Raw genomic sequence first — 18,368 nt, forward strand, 5'->3', positions numbered from 1 at the left:
GAAATTGTTTGTTTTGAAATAGCCTTCCCCACTGCCCCTGCAGCAAATGCTACCAGCAATTGTTCAGATTTTCTTCGAGATTTAGTCCTGTCCAAGTAGAATCTAAGTTGTCTGTGCACATCCAAGGAATGCAGAATCCATTTCCCTTTGTTTTGTGGATTGGGAAAGAAGGTTGGCAAATGAATGGACAGATTAAGAGCCACGCTGGAAACCACCTTGAGCATGAAGGATGGATTGATCCCGAGAGATACCCTGTCCACATGAAAGATGATGAAAGGCTCCACTGCCATAAGGGCATGTAATTCAGATATCCTTCTAGCTGAAGTGATTGCTAAAAGGAAGGCTGTTTTCCAAGAAAGAAATTTTAAGTCTGCAGTAGCAGTTGGCTCAAAAGGAGGTAGCGTGAGCTTCTCCAGAACAAAGTTAAGGTCCCAGGCAGGGGTAGGAGCTCTCCTGGGTGCTCTCCAGTTCTTTGCCCCTCTGAGATACTGCTTGAGCAGAGGATGAGAGAAGATGGGTGGTTCTGTGTTACAGTGAGCTGAAATAGCGGAGGCATGGATTTTAACAGAGGAAAAAGACAGGCCCATGTGAAGCATCTCAGTTAAGTACTGCAAAATCTGAGGTAAATTGGGCGCTGCTGTGCTCATCCCTAATGATTGGTTCCAGGCACAGAATCTTTTCCATTTGTCAGCATAAGATTTTCTAGTACTAGGTCTTCTTGCCTCCAAGATGACATCCATGACAGGTTTGCTGAGGGATGATAAGGGTGAATTTAAGTGATTAGTCAGGCTGCAAGGTTCAATGCTGGAAGCTAAGGGTGCAGAATTTGGTTCTCCTGCTGAGACAGCAGGGAAGGGGTCTGAGGAAGGTGCCATGGAGATATTTGCGGCACACTGCACAGGAGTGGGTACCAGTGCTGGCACAGCCAGTCTGGAGCAATCAAAATCATCCTTGGTTTGTCCTGTTTGACTTTTAGCAAAGCTTTGGAGAGCAGAGGGGGAAAGGCATAGACAGATAGGTTTTTCCAGCTGAAGGAGAGAGCATCCACTTTCCAGGCTTGTTTGTGGGGAGTCCTTGTGCAAAACTTGTCCAACTGGTAGTTCTGAGGGTGAGGCAAATAGATCTATGTCTGGGCTCCTCCATTTGCTTGTCAACATGTTGAAAATCCGTGGTTCCAGTTGCCACTCGTGTGAGTCCATGAGTTTTCTGCTTAGTCCATCTGCCAGTGTATTCAATTTTCTTGGCAGGAATTGAGCTTGTAAGTGCACTTGGTAGCTCAAGGCTCTATATTCCACAATGCCATGGCTAGTCTGCAGAGGGGGTAGGAATTGAGTACCCCCTGGTTGTTTAAGTAACATAAAACCGTGGTGTTGTCAGTCTTTAACATTAGTTGTCCTAGAAGAATGTAGTCCTTGAAGGCTGTCAGAGCATTCTGTACAGCTAACATTTCTTTTTGATTGATATGTAGGTGCATTTGATTTGGGTTCCATTTGCCCTGAATGCACTTTCCTGCCAGGTGAGCCCTCCCATGCATAGTCTGATGCATCTATAGTTAGGGTTTGGGCAGCAGGGGGTAGCGTGAATGGCAGTCCCTTGTTTTGGTGGCAGGCCACTGCCCACCACAGGAACTCCAGGCGTAGGCAAGGTATGATAGGAATCATTGTTTCCAGGCTGTGACAGCGTTGACTCCATACACTTTTTAAGTACCACTGTAGTTTCCTCATATGCAGTCGTGCATATGGAATTAGAAGAATGCAGGAGGCCATGAACCCCAAAGCTTGCAGTATTTCTCTTGCAGATAGCAGGGTTTTTGTGGCCAATTGTTTGAAGTAAGTTACCAAATGAATTTGCTTCTCTGGCGTGAGGAAAGCCATCTGGGCAGTTGTATTCAAGCTTGCACCCAGGAATGCAATCTGTTGACAGGTACCAGTTGTGATTTCTTTTCATTTATGGTGTACCCCAGACAAGTTAGAATCCTTTTTACAAACGCCAGATGATTTAGAAGTATGCCTTGGTTTTCTGCCTGAATTAGACAATTGTCCAGGTATGGATATATTTGAATATTTCTTTGCCTGCAGAATGCAATAACTGGAGCCAGGCACTTTGTGAATACCCTGGGCACAGTAGACAAGCCAAAGGGCAGTGCAGAGAACTGATAATGCAAGTAGCCTGCTTTGCAGCGTAGGTATCTTCTGCAAGATTCCATGACTGGGATGTGCAGGTATGCTTCTTTTAAATCTAGAGATGCCAATCAGGCATCTTTGCCTAGCATAGGAAGTAACTGAAGAGTCAGCATCTTGAATTTTGGAATCTCCAGAAAGGTGTTTAGAGTAGACAGGTCCAGGACTGTACTCCATGATTTGTCTTTTCTGGGTACCAGAAAAAGCCTGGAATAGAAACTTTGTCCCTTTTCCTCTTCTGGTACCGGATGAAAAGCCCCCATGTTTAAGAGGGAAAGTACTTGTTTTTGAACCTCTGCCCACTGATTTGCTCATTCGGCTAAAAAGTTATAGCCTTCTTCAGTGCATCAAAAAAACAGAACTAACTTAACTCATTCAAGCCTGGTTTAAATAGAGCACCTAACCTAATAATCCAAGCAGATTATTTTTGGTTTAGTAAATTATGCCATGCAGCTTTACATAACTTATTCATATGAATTTTGTCTATTATGGTAAAGGTGAATTTAGCAGGTTTATGTGTTAGAGTATGTTTATAAAGGGCATTAGAAACCCTTTTATTTCTTATTTCACTTAGATAATCACCGATTCAATGTCTGAAGGGTCTGGATGTTTGCCCAACATAAAATGAAGAACAAAAACAAGTGGCCAAATAAACAATCCAATCACTGCTGCAATTTCCAAAACATCTTATTTCAGAAATTTTGGATGTATTACAGCTAGTAAATTCTTTAGTTTGAGATGCATATGTGCAAGCACTACAATGACCACAAGAAACACATCCTGATAGTATATCTCCAAACAGGGATCTTTGTTGGCTGATAGGTGGACAATAATGTTTGTAATGAGTTAGATATGAGTTGATAGTTCTACCTTTATGATAGGAGAATAGACATCTGGAGTTGAGCAGTTCACTCAATTTGTCCTGGGCTAACAAAATGTCCCAATGGTTATTTATGATGTTTTTAAATCTATTGGCATTGGTCCCAAATGTAGTAACTAGCCTAACTGGTTGTGGAATATGATTTTCAGCCTGAACAGTTCTATTCTTATACTGTAACAGTTGGCACCTGTCTATTTGATCAACCTGATGCAATGTTCGAATAATAGGATCCTGATTATATCCTCTGGTTAGTAGCCTGTTAGTTAAATCATCTTGGCAGGCTTTTAAGAGTTTGTTCGGAGGAACAATTACGTTTAATACGTAGATATTGAGACTTAGGAATATTGTTGATGATGTGGCGACGATGATAGCTGGAGGCATGCAACAAGGTGTTACATTCTGGAAATTTTCTGTATACTTGTGATTCCAGTGTATGATCCTCCTGTCTGATTATGACATCCAAAAATGTTATTTGTTGATATTCAATGTGCAATGTAAACTGAATACCCCACTTATTCTCATTAATGTATTGTATAAATTCATGCACATATTGCTGATCCCCCTGCCACACCATCCAACAATCGTCCAAATATCGCCTCCAAATATCAAGCTGGTCCAAAAATATATTATGATTGTCATCATGCATTAACTGTTCCTCCAAAAAACTCATAAGCAGGTCGGCATAAATGGGAACAAAAGATGCTCCCATAGCCGTACCACGAACCTGTCAGTATGATTTCCCATGAAAATAAAAAACATTTTTTGATGACACGTGTTCAGTTGAACATATAAGGAGTGTGTTGAACCCAGGAGTATATAGTTGTGAATTGTCAAGCCAGAACTGAATAGCCTGTAGACCTGCCCAGTGTGGTATACTAGTGCATAGGGAGGTTACATCTAGTGTACATAGATACCAAGCTGATTCCAGTTGTGTATCCTGAATAATATTAAGAAATTGTGTAGTGTCCTTCAACCTAGACCTAACCATAGGTAGCAAAGGTTGCAAATGTTCTGTGAGGAAGGCAGATAAAGGTTCAGTTAATGATCCCCTACCAGATACTACTGGCCGTCCTGGAGGATTAGTAGGATGTTTTTGCATCTTTGGTAGTAGGTATACATACTGGGGCATGGGATCAGAGACCTTCAGTTGTCTGCAAACTTTCTGACTAATTATGCCTTCCTCTGTTGCCAGGTCTAGGAAGGAATCAATTTACTTTTTAAAATTCGGAGTTGGATCAACTACCATGTGTATACAGAATCAGGGATCAGACAGTTGTTTTTCAGCCTCTGCTTGGTACATGTTCCAATCCAGGACCACAATGCCACCTCCCTTATCTGCCGGCAAAATGACTAGGTCATGATTATTACTAAGGTCCTGTACTGCTTGTTGTTCTGCTTTAGACAATATTTATTTTTTTATTTACATTTGTTGACTGGGAGAGTCCGACTGGACACAGGTTCGTTTTCAGTGGAGGCCCGGGGAGAAAAGCTCCACATTAAGTATTATTTGCATTATACAGTTAAAAAAATAGCATTTAAATATAGACATTAGTCCAGTTAAGGACGCAAGACAAGAAGAAAACAGATGTAAAACAGCTGTAGAGCATAGTACAATTTTAAAATATGGTGACATATACTAAACATGGTTAAAATGTAAAATTCATCAGTGAATAATTGATACAAACTGTTTTTGAGGTACATAACAGCCATTAGCAGTTGTTGCTACAAGAAGTTAGTATTATGTGGTAGGTAGCTGGGAACATGAGTAGCCAAGCTTGCTAAGAGTAGGTTGTTCATAGGGGGCCAAGACAGGTAGTGGGTGGGGGGAGTGAATGGTATTGGGGGGGGGGTTGCAAGGGCATATCTGGCAAGTTTTGAAGTGTGATTTTAGTAAGAATTTAAAGTGGGTGCAAGAAGTTGCAGAGGTAACTGAGGATGGGAGTGAGTTCCAGAGTTTGGCTATAGTGCAGGAGAATAATAATTCTCCAGCAGTGTTGATGGCTCTTGTGACCTGTAGGAGGTTTTTGTGGCTGGATCTTAGTGGTCTCGTGGTTATGTAGGGTTGGAGTAGATTCTGGAAGGATGGGACTTTTAGTGGTTGGTTTATTAGTTTGCGGGCGAGTGGGAGTTGGTACCACTGAAGGAGGTGGGGGAGCTCTAGCCAGCCCAGTTCTGCTAGTGAGAGTGGTGAGTACGGTAGGAAGCCCCTGTGGTGAATTTGGCGATTTTGTTGTAGCAGGTTTCGAGCTTATTTAGATCGCATTGTCTAAGTTTAGTAAATATTGGAAAGGCACAGAGTAGGGTAGAGATAAGATGAGAATTTGCTACTGAAATTTTATCTGCTTTGGTAAGTAGTTGCTGATTCCTATATAATGCTCCTAGTTTTTTGTGCACTTTTTTAATGGTCATGGAAATGTGAATGTCAAAGTTCAGTTTATTGTTTATTTCTACTCCTAGTAATTTGGTGTGTTCTGTAGGATGGATGGTGGTGTTGTCTTTTGCTGTGATGTTAAAGTGAGAGCTGGCTAGGGTAAGTTTGGTGGGTTGGAAGATTAGTAATTTTGTTTTGTTTGGGTTGAGTATTAGTTGGGCATCAGATAACCAAGTTTCAATAGAAGAAAATGCTTCCTGTGTGACTTTTTGCAGTTCTGGTCGGGAATGGGCTGTGCAGATGATGGTTGAGTCATCTGCGTATTGTAGGAGTGTGCCATGTGTTGTGGCTGAGGCTAGATTATTGGTGAAAATAGAGAAGAGTAGGGGGTCCCAGGATGGACCCTTGGGGAACTCCTATGGAGACTGGTAGTTGGGGGGATAGGTTGTCCTGCCAAACAACTGCTTGTTGGCAGTCAGATAGGTAACTGAAACCAGTTGATGACTGGTTGAGAGAAGGATAAATTATTGAGAAGAGAGATGAGTTGTTTGTGTAGGACCATGTCAAAAGCTTTAGAGAGGTCTAGGAAGGTACCTGAGCAGAGATGACCTGCATTTTTATTTTGTAGGATAGTGTTAGAGAAAGAGAGTAAGGCGGTGGTGGTGCTATGGTTAGGTCGGAAACAGTGTTGTGTTGGAGAGGAGGTTGTTAGCAAGGAGGTGAGCTGAGACTTGAGAATGAATGCATCTCTCTAGTATTTTGGAGAGTGGCGAGAGAATAGCCATGGGGCGGTAATTGGTTAGATCTGTGGAGGGGCCTCCTTTGTGTAGGGGAATTATGTGAGACTCTCCATAGTGTAGGAACATAACTTTCTGACAGAGATCTGTTAATCAAGAGTGATACGGGGTAGGCTAGAGCGTCGGCTGCAAGTTGAAGGTATTCACCTGGGAGGTTGTCTGCTGCTAATCTGGTGGTTTTAAGTTTAGTTAGTAGTTGTTTTATTTTGGAGGTAGGAACAGGAGAGAAAGAGAAGCTAGTTGGGAGATTGTTAGTTCTAGTTGATGGTGTGGGTTTATGGGGGGGGGGTTGTGTTGTCTAGCTAGTAATAGTACGGTTTGTGTGAAGTGATTGTTGAAAGAGGTAGCAATATTTTCGGAGGAGCAAGTTAAGTTAGGAGTGGGTGTACTTACTTTACCTGGGTGAAGGATGGAGTTTGAAGACCAGAATTGTTTGGGGTTATGTGGGGAAAAGGTAAGGGCAGACTGGTAGTATTGGATTTTCTCCTGTTTTATAAGCTTTTTGGTTCTATTGCGTAGTTCTAGGAATTTCTGCCTAGTAGAGGGGGTTTTGCGCCAGTTGTCCCATGCTTTATCCCTGTTTTTCATTTCAGACCATGTTTTTTTGTAGCCATGGGGATTGTTGGGCTCTAGTTCGGGAACGTCTTATGGGGGGCGTGGTAATTAAGGATGCTTAGGAATGTTTTATTAAAGTAGTCAACTGTGTCATCTAGTCGGAGGTATTTTAGAGGTTGCCAGTTACAGTCTTTTAGGGATGAGCTGAATGAGAGAGGGTTGAAGTTAGTTTTTTTGCGTATTTGATGGTAGATGATAGGTTTTGCTTTATGAAGGTGTTTTCTTAGTAAGAAGGTTGGGGAGTGATCACTGAGGCTGTCAGATAAGCAGCCTGCTATATATGACTGGGGGCTCTTATTGACTAGTATCCAATCAAGGGTAGTGTGTTTGTTGGAGTTATTTATCCTAGTAGGTGACTGGACTAGTTGGGTGAAGCCATGAAGATTTACATGATGGGTTGGGTGGTTGCTTCAGCAGGATTGCCAGTCAGTGTTGAAGACTCCTAGAATTAAAGTTTCTTGAGGTAGCTGGTGGGTAGTCCAGCTGAGCAGGTTTTCAAGTGGAGGGATGTTGTGGCCAGGTGGGAAGTAGCAACCTATTATGTTTAAGGTTTTATTTTGGTTTATTTTAAGGTTGGCATATATTATTTCTTCCTTACCTATTTCGGAAGCTGCTAACTTTAAGATATGGATGTCTAGATGCTGCTTAAATATTATAGCTATACCACCTCCTTTTTTGTTTAGTCGGTCTACTCTTAGTATATTGTAACCAGCAGGGAGGATTTGCTCATTAGTAATGTGTGGTTTTAACCATGTTTCTGTAAGGATCACTACATCAGGGGAGTAGAAGTCTATGGTGGCATGGAATTCATGCACATTGTTGCATATACTTCCAATATTTAGGCTTATCAGAAGGTCGGTTGGCTTTCTATTGGCTGTGATTTGGGAGATGTGGTTTGTAGTCTGATTATGAGGGGAGGGGTTGGAGACAGAGGGACCAGGATTAGGATGGATGTCTCCACTGAGTGCTAGGTTGGATATGGATGAGATTATTAGTTTTATCAATTTCTGTATATGCTTGCTTATAAGGGAATTTTTTTAGTGTGTTCTGTGGGCAATAGGTATGGTGGTAGGGTTATGTTAGGTTGAGGGGTTGTTTTTAGTTTAGGTTCTGTGGTCTGTAGTCTATAGAGGGTGTATTGTGAAGGTTGTTGACCTGATGACAGAGTAGTAGAGTAGAGGTGGGATACGAGTGGTGGTGTGTGGTGGTACAGTGGTAGTGGTTGAGTGCAGGAATGGTGGAGGTTTGGTAAGATGTGATGCATGCAAGGAGTGTGCATGCAGTGACTATAGGTATGGTGTGCTTGTACATATTAGCTGAGTAGGAGGAATAGTAGTGAAGTTGTAGGAGGAAGTATAGGTGTGGTGATTTTATAGGTTGAAAGGTGGGAGGGGTTACTGTTTGTAATAAAGGTAGGACCAATGGGGGTGGGAGGGAATTGGGGGAAGGGAGAGGAGCGGAGCGGACAACAGATGAAGGAAGACTATCAGTAGGTTTATAGGTTATAATGAAAAGGGCTGGCCCTGATTAGGCTGCAATTGTTCTTGTGGGGAGGGGGAGGATCAGAATAGACCCGAAAAGTGGTGGATAGCAATAGTATGATGAAAAGGGCTGGCCCTGATTTCACAGATATGCAAGTCTACAGAAACAATAAGAAAAGGCAGTAGTTACTCTGACTTGCTTGTTTTGCATACCTGTCTTATTGAAATAAAATAAGCCAATTTTACCAAGGAGTTATGTGGAAATTAGGAAGACAAGAATTTATGAGAGAAAATGTTTAGTAGAAGTAGAGAAACAGCAGAGCATACAAATAGTACAGCATCTAAAGACAGATTGCAGTTAGACGTACAGAATGGGGGGGGGCAGCTAATGTTTTGAAACAATAAGAAAATCAGTAGGTACTTTGGACTTACTTGTTTTGCATACCTTTCTACTGAAATAAACACTTGTAACCAGGAGTATGTGGGATTTAGAAAGACCACAAGTTATAAGAGAAAGGGTTTAGTAATACTAGAAAAACAGCAGGGCTTTCAAATAGTTGAAACAACTTGCAAAGGGAGACTGCTGTTAGAAAGTACAGTATGGGGAGGGGCAAACTAAAGTCTGTGATGGAGTGCTTTACTTAAAAATAGAAATTAAACAAGGGCTAGCAATTAATTTTGTCTGGAGGATAAAACATACTTTTTGTATATTTTGAAAATAACACTCGTTCCAAGGTTGCCTGGTTCTGTTAAAGAGCACTGCAGGCCAGCAGATCGAACTTGGCTTGGTGGGGATCCAGGGAAAGAAGAATTAAAAGGAGAAGTTTTTGTACATTTTGAAAATAACACTTATCTAACCAACTGGTGTTCTTGAGAAAAGTGAAGTTCTTTTAATACACACTCCCTGAAAACGGCAACATGCTTATCCATGGGGGGCTCAAAATTAGATTTTCCAAAATGGAAACCAGATGATCCTTGAGTATTTTATTTTATTTATATTTTATTGCTTTTATTGTATTCATGGGATTTGCCACATTAAATTTCTAAAACATTATTTCATCTTTCCCTTGTGCTGGATATTTTTTGGATTTAAAGAAAATAATGGACTCAGAAATGCAAGGATATAATTGGTATGGTAATCAAGAAAAGATGACTATTTGCAGATATTATTTTGTACTAGATACTTATAGAAAAGGACATCAGTGTTGTGGAACATTCTGAGACCGTTTCAAGTCTTTTGGAGATGTAAAATTTATGAAGATAAAACAAAGGCAACAGGCATACATTTCTATGGGGACATAATAAAATGAACTATTTAGGAGTATGGATTAAAAAAGCTTTTGTTATAGCAGCTAAGGCTGTGTGGAAAGAGACTAAACAAAAGATAATACAAAAAACTGAGAATCTGGAAGATCTTGTTTATGGATATGGATAGTAAGACATAAGCACCGAACATGCTTTTAGCCACTTTAATTTTATATATGGGTCAGGTATATTTTATCAACCAGAGGACAACTTGTGGACAATAATGAAGACTTGAAAGAATTTATCTGGGATGGGAAAAGGCCAAGAGTTAAGTGAGATAAGTTAATACTTCCAACAGAAAAAAAAGAGCTCAAGGATTACTTGATTTGACAGGACATTTTAGAGCTATACAGTTAAGGCTCATGTACGTGACATAAGCAGAAAGTTATAATTTAAACTGGAAAAAGACGATGATGAAGCACAGAGGGTAGCTCAAAAAATACAGAGTGGGATTTTGGATGCAGATCCTTATGGAGAACAACCATGTAGAATATTATGCTCAGAGTAGCTGAAAGTATTTTAAGAACCAAGTCAACACAAAAATGAAGAAAGAAGATTTTACCAATACGGATGACTGCAAGAAGGGTTGCAGAAAACGGGCAAGAGGAGGATGGAATCTACTGAAGAAAACTGGCAAAGGAACCAAGGTACTGGGAGCACATAAATAAAGAGGGAAAAGGTAATACAGTAGGATAAGGCCAAGAATATGTTTAGAGTGCAGACCAAAGGCTGCCTTCCCTACCGAGGATCAATATACACAGTATAGGCAAAGAAAAAGGGATAGCGAAGTGAAAGACTTGCTCTGGTGGTGTTTTAATCAAATCTAAATCAGAAGTTGCTATTAATGGGAAAATTAGTAGGGCATACAGCACATTGCATGGCAAGAATAAGAATCAGTCAGAGGATATTAGAAAAGGTTAAGAAGAGGCTGGAAAAGTAATTTAAGAGAGAACAATGGGAAATCATGTAAGGCTCTCAAGTATGCATCAAAGTCCAGAAGGTTCAGTACCTTTGCTTGGAAGTGCTTGCATAGATATTTTTATACCCCAAGCACAGAATTTTTCTTCGGATAGATGGCAAACATTGGTGGTGTGACGGAGAAAGATGAAATTCAGAGCATGTGTTTTGGGAGTGTAGTGAGTTGGCATATTTAAAAAAATTCCCTACAGAGTATTCTGTCAGAAATATTAGGTGAGCAAATGGCTGCAACCAAGGATATGATTTTTTTGACACGAGAACAGAATTGCCTAGAAACAGTAAGGCTTTATTAAGTTAATTACGTTGACTGCCAAAAAAAAAACTAGAAAACTGAAATCAAAGTTCATAGGTTGGTACTAGGCTATCGGCCCTAGGGCCTATACAAGCCTAGCCATAACAATTCCCCTGCTAAACCAAACTAAGTCTGAACCAACTATATCTGAAGTAATGATTATTATAAAAGAGATAAAAGAGCTGGAAGGGGGATCTTTAGAAAAGGGAAGGAGCAAACTATACAGAAATAAATGGAAACTGTGGGAACAACAGAAGCAGAATAATGTTCAAGAGAAGGAGTAAGGTTTAAGAGAATGTTAGACTGATGAGAATTACAAAGAAAAGCTGTGTGATGTAAATAGAAAAATGTTAATATACTTTGTTTTCATTTCTTTTAATGTGTCTGTTTTCATCTTAAGTGATAATTCAATAATGGTGTTTAACAAATACTGTCAAGCCATGACCTGTCTGCTAAGTGATGCAGACATATATCATGAAGTTACTAAGAACAGTGCAAAAAGCATATCACAAGTTACATACTTAGTTATTAGACTGTTTGATAAATAATGATTATTGTACTGAAGTACACATTTTATTGAAATATCTCCCTGGTTGGGTTACCTATTCCGAATTCTGAAAATACATAAAGATTCTGGGACACTATCTATGAGACATATACCAGCTCATGGCATTTTATGCAGATATCATTTTACAGCGTATTGTTGATCATATACCCTTGCTCACTAGGTATTTGTGTCATTTTGAGAAGTTACGAGCATTAAGTAATAACAGTATGAATAACAGACTTCAGAATAGGTAACTTTTACTACAATTAACAGTAAAGCATTATATACTAGCAATCCCACTAACATGGGAGTAGATGTTGCAAGGGCTGTAAGCATAAAGTCTGATTTTACTTAAACAATTTTTTTGCATTTGGTTGTTACTAGAAATTATTTTGGAAAATAACTGCTTTATGTCTTAAGACATATGCTGCCATCAAGTATCAGGGTGGTGATGGGAGCTGTTATGGCCCCCGTATTTGCAAATATAGTCCTTGGGAAGTGGGAATAAATAGTTTTATATTACTTGAGTGTGAAATAACACCCATGAAAATCCATTACTTTTATTGATGACCTAATTTTAATATGGAAGGGTCAGATTTATAAGTTTACTGAATTTTTGATGTGCTAAACAGCAGTATCCTTTTTTGAAATGTACTTATAAAGGGGATGTAGGAAAGATTTCATATTTAGACATCTTGATTTCAAAATATTTGGTAAGAAATTATTTTAGCTCGTCTACCTACGTAAAAGAGATATTTATCAATTACTTACATTTTTAGTGGCCATCCTACACATAAAGACAATACTGAAATTTAGTTTGCTAGATTGAGCAGGTTGGTTTTGGATGACATTGTTTTTAAAGGTATAAAGAGAAACACTAATTTTCCTTGATGGTATCCATTTGATTTTATTGGGCATGTAAAGAAGGAATATGCAGTTAATAGATGGATTAAATTTCTTCCGATTTTAAAAACCGGGATTTGCTTCAAGACACATAGGGTTATGAAGCAACAGGAAAGTAAACAGCAGTTACATTTAAAACTCATTCAGCTGACAGTAAAGGGATTATGAAAGTCAAAAAAAGCACTGGAAAATTCTTCGGGAGAAAAAACATTAAAAAAATTGTGAGTGATGGTCCTGCATTTAACACCCTTTAAAACTGAAGAGCGGGCTTGAAAAAAAAGAGCAACTATTCTGTATTTTATCTGTGCACAAAACATACATAAACAGTATCTTCATATTTTGGGATGTCTTCATACTTTTTGTGTAAATGGTACATACACATGCAAATCTGAAGGGCATGTCTTCTAAAATGCTGTTTTTATTCTGTGTTTTGTGTAGGTAAGACCATTAGAACTTTTGAGAGAGTGCATTTCTGAACATATTATAAAAATGAAATACAAAAACAATAAGGACTCATTGTTTAAACATTCTATGTCCAGATTACAAAACAATGAGTTTTGTGTTATTGAAAAATCTGTACAAAACCCCAGAAGAGGTGATTATAACTTCAGTAATGTAGGAAATTGTTCTGGCAGATAACTCTGAATGCAGGAAATTTTCATGGTTTGAATGGTAATGTGAACATCAAATGAGAACTGAAGCACAGAAGGAACAGAGTATTTAGGAAAAATATGTACAGACAAATTATTTGTTATATTTTAGACTTGTATTTTTATTCTTGTTGTTTGACACATCTCAGTTTATGTTAAATGTGATTTGATTGGATGCCAGTATGTGCTAAGGTGCATTAGTATTTAAACAGCTCATTGGTATGTTACAATTGTTTCCTGATGAAGTCTGAGAATTAAAAGATGAAAGCACTAAAACTGTTAATGGGGTTTTTCTCCTTGTAGTGTGCTTTTTATTTCTATTTGTTCAGTATAACACATCGGTTGACTTTGCACATTTTAGAGGTCATTTTAGAATATGGTCAAGACACCACAAAGTTTGGTTCCCAAAATCAATAAAAAGCCATTTTGCATAGGGCTTTTGTCATTTGTGTAGATACATTAATGAGGACCCATATGTTTTAATGACAAGTTTTGACACAAGACCAGGATGCAGAAAGTACTGATGTTTATCCATAGGTGCTGTTTAGCTGGCATCTATGGCACATGTGATGCATGCTATGTAACCAAAACAGTAAGTAAATCAAAATTTATGAACACTTATGCCATGAAAAAAGAAACAGAATAGTAATACTGTTTACAGGCACACTGTGAGCTTCTTAGGTTTTACCAAGTTTTAACTTTTGTGTTTTAGATGATGTGGACTTGTTGGGGGCATCTTTAAACCTATGCTGGTGGAAAATGAACATAAATGGCAGTTTCTGGATGAATATTTCAGTCTCTACTGGTTTAAATGACAGGATTTCTACTACAAGTGTTTTAAACTAACAAGAAAGAAGATAATGTTATGTTATGAGATTTCCTTATTTTTTCACAGAATGGTGATTGGAGGATTGGGGTCATGTGACTGAGGTTCAATTTGAAATTGATGTCAAGTTTGCTCATACTTGTTCTGAAGAAATGCTTTAAGACAAAAGAGAACAACAGTATTAAAATCTTCGTCCAACACTCCTTGTGGTGTTGATGTTTCAAGTTTATTGGCTACATTTTTACCAGAAAGCAGTTTTGCAGTTTGGTATTATCCCTTCTGGGCAATAAGTTAGAACAGCAAGAGATATTTGGTGCAATATATATCTAGTTTCTTGCTACATTTTACTGACATTTTTCTTCTTACTGTAGAGTCACTATCTGGCATGTTATCACACTGTGGCTAGATACTTCAACTTTTACTATCCAAGCCTGGTAAGATATAAAGGCAGACTCTGACGTTCACCAGGGATTGAAGCAATTCACATTTAATTACATGAGCCTTCCAGTATGAAACAGTAACACTGGCTATTTCACCTAACTGTGTTACAATGTTGTCAACCTAACAGTAAATCACCACACATGTGCTAAACTACAGAACTTAGCACTACATTAGAATGAAACAAAAATGAAATTTTTGCTACAGGTCCCAATGAAGCAACTTGTGGTCAATAGTTATAATAGAAACAGCAATGGCACAGGCAGTGCAGATGATGATGTTAGCCAGATTCTGAAGTAATGGCCTCTTATTCACAAGTCTTGCAGTCCATTATTAGCGTCTCCACATACAAGACTGTTGGGTCTGCCACTGGTTATGGCATTTCTGGAGATGACTTTTTTAGGTGTATGCAGTGTGCAAACTTTAGTTTTCAATAAACAGTGAAAATACAGGGGTTTATAAGAAGTTTAGTAGTTTTGATGATACACCAATGGCATACACAAAAATATAACTATATAATATAAAGATCCAAGTTTTTAAAGCAAACCTTCCCCTGTCCTGACATACACACACAAGCAAACAGAGGACAGGAAGACAAATGAGTACCACCTTTCCAACTGTCCTAGTATCTGAAGGACTCTGTTCACAGAAACAGATGCTTCTGAACTAAGTGGTATCAGTAAGTGAAACTATTTCAGATTACTCAGTGCATTAATATAATATATAGGCTGATAACTCACTGTTTGAAAATAAATGTCACTCTTAATAAAGACATTAATATAGGCTAGTAATTAATACTGTAGTAAAATGGCAAGAAATAAGCTGACTGACAGACATTAACTTGCCCAAAGTAACAAAAAGCACCACGAGCTGTGTGTGGATTTTATGACAAAAGAAAATGTTCTAGTTGTGCAATACTTGGGAAAGAATAAGCAGACATTTGCCACTAAGGAAGAATGTCAAAGCATGGTATGTCTTACATTAACACTTTAAACAACTAAAGATAAATAACTTATGACTGTAAACTGTGTTTCAATTATCCATACTGCTGATGGTAGAAGCCTGTGCCAAGGTCACAGTTAAAAGTAAAGGCAGGTAGAGAGAAAAAGCGTAAGCACTGCTTACAGTGTACACAAAAATGAACTATATAATTTAGACTGACAGAAAGGGAAGGTACACATCTCAAAAAGTTGGTTTTGCTGTGACTAATCCTGGATGATAAATACAAGTTCAACATTTAAGTATACATTTGGAAAAAAAAGCATACCCCAGTGAAATAATGCATGCAGGTAATAAATGTTCTGATCCTTACCTGGTACACAAACGTGACAGTTTACTTTCAGGATTGTGTCATGTTATCTCTTGGTCTGTGCAAATGATATCCATGCAGATCCACTGTTGCTGAAAAGTGTAAGTACTACATTAGCTGAATTTCACAAATTGCACAGACATTTTTGCAACTGACTGTTAATATGGTGTGAATTTTGGAAGTTCTTTATCAAAAAGTATTAATATATAAATATGTGCATACAAATTGTTCAGATTAACATCATTTTGAATTAAAAAACTTAAATATGATGCTGCACAACTGCTAAAAATAAAATTTTTGTGCATTGTAAGTGATCCCGTTCTGTGTCTGCCTGCTTTGTAGACTTGTATAACAATGCTTCACTGTAGGACCCTATACAAAGTAAGTGTTCATTAAAAATGAGGAGTAATTTCCAGATATTTTCTTGAAGTAAATAGAAAGTAAACCAAGTAGAATTGAGAAGGACATAACAGTAAACTGTTAAGGCCAATAAATGTTCAGAATGAAATAGCAGTAATCATTGATGAATGAATTTAAACTGTATTTGTAGTACATTATGCTGTGTTTAAAGAGATAAAGAAACACAAAAAGGCGCAGACCCTCTTACCATTAACAAACAAAACTGTAGTATATTTTCATCCTTTTGTAAACTTGGTGGATATTGCATTTAGTACAGATTGAAGAGAGATGAGATCAAATTTCAATTCTGTAACATTGCTCAGAGAATAAATCCAGTGTGAAAAAGCTGAGCAAACATGTCACTTGAAAAGTCTGCTTTCACACTGTCCAAATCAGAAGCCACAAGAGCAATGAAGGAAAGAAACCCTGTCCACACTATCCACTGCAGTGGACTAACTTCACAACAGATTACATAATAATTTTATTCAAACTAGACAACACTGTATATAGAAAGACCTAAAATTTAGACAAGTGGTCTGCATCACATGTCCTCAGTGTCTGACTTTGCTAGAATTTTAAAATCAGAAATGAAGCCATGAAAATACTTGTGTCTGCACTTAATGTGCCTAACATGTTAGCCAAGCGTATCTATCTATATACACCACACACACGTGTGTTTTATATATATATATATATATATATATATATATGTGTGTGTGTGTGTGTGTGTGTATGTATATATATATATATATATATATATATATATATATATGTATAGGGTCCCTGTTAGATCGACGAAAAGGCTAAAGATCAAACTAGAAATCGAAAATGCCGTTCTTCAGAATTGGTATTGAGACATCTCGGTACAGTGAAGATTGGAAAATGTGCCCTTTCCTCACGGTAGTGCGATCTAGGAATTGGTATATATAATTAGTGGCTGGTGTGGGCAGCACAGCCCGCCACAATATTTATTTCGAACAGCAGCATTTTCAATCACTAGGTCATTCGATCTTTAGCCTTTTTGTCAATCTAATAGGGACCATACATAATGTGTGTGCGCGTGTGTGTGTGTGTGTGTGTGTGTGTGTGTGTGTGTGTGTGTGTGTGTATACATATATATATATATATATATATATGGATCCATGTCAGATGATGAGTTTTCAGAAACTCGAAATTCATATGGTCTACACCATATGATAAAATTTCTGAAAACTTGATAAAAAAAAAAAAAACACAAAAATCTACCTTTTTGTACATTTTCCCTTTCACTGACCCTTCCACATCCCCTGCAAATTAAGCATACTAACTCAGAGATTGCACTAGTGAGGAAAAGGGTAACTTTCCCAATCCTCACTGTACCACGAGCTCCATTCAAAAGCTTTGAGTTTTCAAAAACCAGATCATATGGTCTTCAACCATATGAATTTTGAGTTTCTGAAAACTTATAAACTAATAAGGACACACACACACACACACACACACACACACACACACACACACACACACACACACACACACACACACACACACACACACACACAGAGAGTTGCTTTCTGCATTGCCTGTTACTGTTTATGTATGTTTATTCTTTGAGTAAATTTATATTTTTATTTTCTGCTATGAGTAATCTGTTTGGTTTGGTGTTTTGGGCATCCTGGATTTAAGCAGTGGATTGAGCTGAGTGAAAAACAGAAATTACTTCAGGTCTAGGGTCGCTTTTAGAACTTGGCTTTGGATTTCACTTCTTTTTCATTTAGAACTCAGGCTTCGGATTTCACTTTTTCACTGGTTATTGTGTTTCCTCGACTGCTATTTAATACAGAGTGTAACTTGGCCTTGTCTTTTGATGAGACTCAAGACTTGCATTACATGCACTCAGAGTTTCATTCTCTGCTGGAGATTTAAAATCAGAAAAGAAGGCAGTAAAGTAATTTAAATTTATGTTGGACTTTTCCACCCAACTCATCTGCACAGTCCCTGTTGTACTTTTAAACTTGCTGACTTTTGAGCTGCCCGTCCCTACTGTACTTTAGCTTTGGAGACTTTCCGCGGTGGTGCAGCGGTAGCGTTGTTGCCTCACAGCAAGAGGTTCTCCCATTCAATTCTCGACTGGAGTGCGGGGAGTGCCTTCTGTGTGGAGTCTGCATGTCCTCCCCGCGGTTGGGTGGGCGTTCGAAAGACATGTGTAAATGGGCATGCCTTCGTTGAAGGCTGAACGTCGAGCTGGCACCTCAGCGTTCGTGAAAATCTACTGCCAATCATTAGCTGACCGGAGTTCCGCTGTGGCGACCCCTAACCGGGAAAAGCTGAAAGACAACAACCAGTCTCATCTCATCCACTAATTCTTCTGGGCACTAAAAGATCAAACTGCAAAGGTCCTTCCTATAGACTCAAAGC

At 38.5% G+C, this 18,368-nt stretch overlaps 1 protein-coding gene across 3 annotated transcripts in view; it reads right to left on the bottom strand.

The window, feature by feature from the left end:
• Positions 1-15,663, bottom strand: part of DAAM1 (dishevelled associated activator of morphogenesis 1) — a 3,124,549-nt gene extending 3,108,886 nt beyond the window's left edge. For all 3 annotated transcript variants that reach the window (XM_044074460.1, XM_044074457.1, XM_044074458.1), the window contains exon 1: positions 15,576-15,663. The gene's annotated coding sequence lies outside the window, so the exon portion shown is untranslated. The remainder of the gene's footprint in view (positions 1-15,575) is intronic.
• Between the last annotated feature and the right edge of the window lie 2,705 nt (positions 15,664-18,368).

The sequence above is a fragment of the Protopterus annectens genome, chromosome 6.part0 (assembly GCF_019279795.1).
Source record: "Protopterus annectens isolate FY-2018-M chromosome 6.part0, PAN1.0, whole genome shotgun sequence".
In the NCBI taxonomy this organism is placed as follows: domain Eukaryota; kingdom Metazoa; phylum Chordata; order Ceratodontiformes; family Protopteridae; genus Protopterus; species Protopterus annectens.